This window comes from Aplysia californica, unplaced genomic scaffold (genome assembly GCF_000002075.1).
Source record: "Aplysia californica isolate F4 #8 unplaced genomic scaffold, AplCal3.0 scaffold00392, whole genome shotgun sequence".
NCBI classification, from domain to species: Eukaryota; Metazoa; Mollusca; class Gastropoda; order Aplysiida; family Aplysiidae; genus Aplysia; species Aplysia californica.
The window spans coordinates 556,556-560,723 of NW_004797662.1; the positions used below are offsets into that span (position 1 = coordinate 556,556).

At 38.9% G+C, this 4,168-nt stretch overlaps 1 protein-coding gene across 1 annotated transcript in view; it reads right to left on the bottom strand.

Annotated features, from left to right (window-relative positions):
* The window catches only part of LOC101846831, a 4,583-nt gene extending 2,273 nt beyond the window's left edge, over positions 1 to 2,310 (bottom strand). Inside the window, exon 1 of the mRNA XM_005103844.3 lies at positions 2,049 to 2,310. The gene's annotated coding sequence lies outside the window, so the exon portion shown is untranslated. The remainder of the gene's footprint in view (positions 1 to 2,048) is intronic.
* Positions 2,311 to 4,168: the final 1,858 nt, after the last annotated feature.

Below are 4,168 nucleotides of genomic sequence, written 5' to 3' on the forward strand. Positions count from 1 at the left end.
AGAGAGAGAGAGAGAGAGAGAGAGAGAGAGAGAGAGAGAGAGAGAGAGAGAATGTTGTTTTACGGAGTGGGTTGTTTCAGCTCGTAAAACATGTATTTACCACTGTCCTGTCTATCTGTGTGATGCTTATCATTCTTTTTTTGTAGTCTCTTGCATGTCGAAAGGAGGAAAATCATGAAAGGGAAAAATAGAATATTCATGGGCAAAGAGTTGGCAGTGCTTTTTTCCTCATGATATACGTAAAAAATACACAGACATTTATTTGTGCACAACGTTTGCTTCGAATCACACATTTTACACACAGTAAAGAAACTTAATCAGAGCCTTTTAATCTTTTCGTCATTATTTCGTTCACTTATCTTTATAATAGTAAAACTAACAAAATGCAGAACGTAAAATCACTATTGCGCTTTCTGCTGTTGCAAGACACTAAAGTAACATCAGAGACAGTGTACGTTGACATTGTCTTTGGTAACGCTTTGGATTCTTAAACGTTTAAGGGATTATTCATTATAATAATTGTAATAATAGAATTTACAAAGCGCCTTTCATCTTATATGTGCATAGATAGATAGATAGATAGATAGATAGATAGATAGATAGATAGATAGATAGATAGGTAGGTAGATAGAAAGATAGATACATAATGAGGGATGATGCAAAACCAAATACTATTATTCTAAGGTAGTTTTATTTTCCATCAAGCTCATTATTTTTAACCGGCGCCTATGCGGTAATGGCAAGACTTTTCCCTCTAACTCAAAGGACTTGATTTCTATTCCAATTTGGACAAGAAAATTCATCAAGCATCGTCCGTTTTTCTTTTTGGAAAGTACTCCACACGGCCCTAGTTTGCACTGGCAGGCTGTGATGAAGCAGCAAGCCTTCGACATGGTCTGTTCTTTTTATTATGTTGATGACTGTAAGGGCTTATTACATATTTAAAACCACGTATAATTGTTTGTACACTCCTTAAGAAATCCCAGCGAAAACATCACAAGACAGTCACTGCAATGGAACCCACTGGGAGACCGAGGCAGGGGTAGGCCACGAGAAACATGGAGGAGATGTGTGGAAAGGGACATGAGAGAGATGAAGCTCACTTGGAACGAGCTAGGAAGGATGGCCCAGGACAGAGATAAATGGAAGAAGCTTGTATGTGGCCTATACCCTGTCAGGGGTGAAAGGCAATGATGATATATTTTTTTCATAATCTTAGCAATCTATACACTATTCTGGCTGGCGTCTGTGGTGTATCGGTCAGGCGCTTCGCCGACTCACAGAGAAGCAAAGATCGTGCATACAAGACAGTTCGCTCCTCTATTTGAGCCAATTAAAAAAAACGTCCTCAAAATTCGGTGGCGCCCTCTTCGAAAAAGCGTGGACTTTGCGGAGAGAGTTACCCTGCTTGTGTGAAAAACACTAGAAGTGAAATTAACTAGCGGTGCTTTTCCTGTTCTTGTTCTGGAAAAATGAAAGAGAGCTTCAAATCAAAGACTGCAGCGCCATCTGAACCAATGCGCGGACTTCCGCGGGCACTTTTTTTTTTTGGCTGAGTGAACAATCTTGTTATGTGCGATATTTGGCAGAAGTCGTGAGTTCGATTCCCTTGTGGGGGAGAACTTGTATCGAGTATCCCCGTCTTTCAGCTCAGATGTTATGTCTATAAATGGCCGCATTTAAGCACAAGGGGGCTAAACCAAAAAATGCTGTTTTGAGAAAATCGAAGGTAAGTTTTTGCCCCTCGTTCAGTTTGTTTAAAAGACATGGAGAGTGTTTCCTATAACCAAACAAATATACGCACCAATAAAACCAAACTTCTCATACGGGTAGGGCAGTGCCCACTTTTGGTGAAAGTTAAGATTTCTGGAAACTATCGAAATCTGGGTTAGCTCGCTTGTCCTTAAAAGCGACCAAATATATCTCTCAACCGGGGTTGGTCGTGACAAGCAGGGTCCAAGCAGCCCGCCTCTTAAATGATCCTAATAATGTCAACGGCGACGTAAAACTTTAAAAATTACATTACATTTACATAATTATGAGCTCACCTTTTATTGGTTCCTTGAAGACTCGAATCAGGAACTGTAGGAGAAGGAGGCTCGACACCTAACCAACTCTGGAATATTCTTGGTGACAATTATACTTGTGCCTTGGGCAAACACAGTCAGTGCTAGATAATATCAAAAACAGGAATTGGCGGATTAACCTTTGGTAAACAGAGTAAAAACATCATCACGATCTTCCTATTTCCTGCCAGAAATAAGAGATAAGCGAATGTGAGGCAGCGTGGCGGAATGAGGCTCTCGTCAAAATAATCAAAATGAAGAAACTTGCATTTTTCCACAGGTTTGTGAATTTTTATCAAATTTTTGTTTTTCGGCTCAAAACCTTTCATGCCCATTAAATAACTAATTTCTGTGTGGATTTTTTTGGGAAAACGTTGATTAAAGGCACATAAAATGTAAATTTTCAGTTACCACGGACTGTTAAGCTAAGGAAATAATTAATCTTTGGGGGCCATTTTCTCACTAATTTTAACCCCGGAAACAGGTGACCCCCACCTCCTTCTTTTGCAAATATCTCGACTTGTATTAAACATAAACGGATATTTTTTTCATCCAAATAAAGACAAGTGAACAAGCTTTAAGATGATACCAATAGCTCTACATGTCTAAAAATTGATGAGAGCCTGATTCCACCACGCTGCCTCACAAATATAGCTCTAGAATATTTCGTCATTGTTCCTCTTTCTCTTATCTGTTCATATTTTTTACCCTTTCTATATACGCCGCATTTACCATTCCCTAGTATCTCAAGATGTGGAGAAACTATGCAGTTCCAGGACTTACTAGGCACGTGAATAGGACTGTGAAGGGGTTAAAGTTACATGCTTGTGTGTTTCATTTGTGTTACGACGTGGTGGAATCAGGCGGTCGTCAGTTTTTGGATATATGGAGTTATCGGTACCATTATAAAGCATGTTCGTTAAAATTTGCTTTGCTTGTAATTTAAAAAAATTACCCATCTTTCTTGAATAGAAGTCGATATATTTGTAATTGAAAAAGGTTGGGGTCACCTGATTTCAGAGATAAAATTTACAAGACAATGGCTCCCAAAGTCTAAAGCTTTACATAGCTTGAGATCAAGCCTTACTTGGAAACAAATAGTTTACATTTTTTGTGCCCTTTATCAACTTTTTTTCTCACTGAAATCGTTCCAGAAATGTGTTTTTCAATAGATGTAAAAGGTATTGAATAAACAAAAAATTGAAGAAAGAAAATTGTAAAACCGGCGAAAAAAGGCCGATATCTCTGATTTCATTATTTTGAAGAGAGCCTGATTTCACCACGCTGCCTCACATTTACTGTGCGAGTTTATTGTTTCGTTTTACTGTGTGCAGTGCATGCCGTACCTTAGAATTTTTAAGGTACGTGCGCACTTATCCGACCATATTCCTAATTTGCCGAATACGACGTAGTACCAGTGAAAATGTGGCGTTGGTGGCCTAGTTGTTAGGCTCTCCGAGTCGCAACCCGTAAGGGTTTGAATCCAGACCCAACATAGCGTCCTTAGGAAAGGCACTTTTCACGAATTTTTCTCACTTCATACAGGAAGGAATGAGACTGCGAAAGATCTTGTAAGTTTGTTGGTGTTTTAGCGGGCACAATCAGTAGCTTGCATTCTATGCTTCCGGGGAAGTTGAGAATGTTTCTGAATCTTCCTGAGTTTGTTGGGGGTCATAATGGTTGTAATGAATATGCGTTATATAAATTGATTTATTATTATTATTTTTAATGTCAAAAAGACGTTTATGAGTTGATGGCAATTTGGTTTAAAAATAAAAAAAAGCCACCGTAATCCTTTTAGCAACTGTGGGGTCGGTAGTCTAGTGGTTAGACTGCCGGATTTGTAATCATGAGGTTGCGGGTTCGGCGGTTTGAAACTTATTACATGCCCGACGTTCTGTCCTTGGGAAAAGAAAGCGAGACTCTGCTAAACCTCTTTTACGAACTTTGCACTGGCTTCCTGTTGAGAAAAGGATTGTGTAAAAGTTGGCCACCATATGTCAGAAATGTTTGAATGATAATGCACCATCATATTTATCAAATCTGTTAAGACTGTACATTCCAACTCGCAGTTTAAGGTCATCAGCAGACAAAAAGAAATT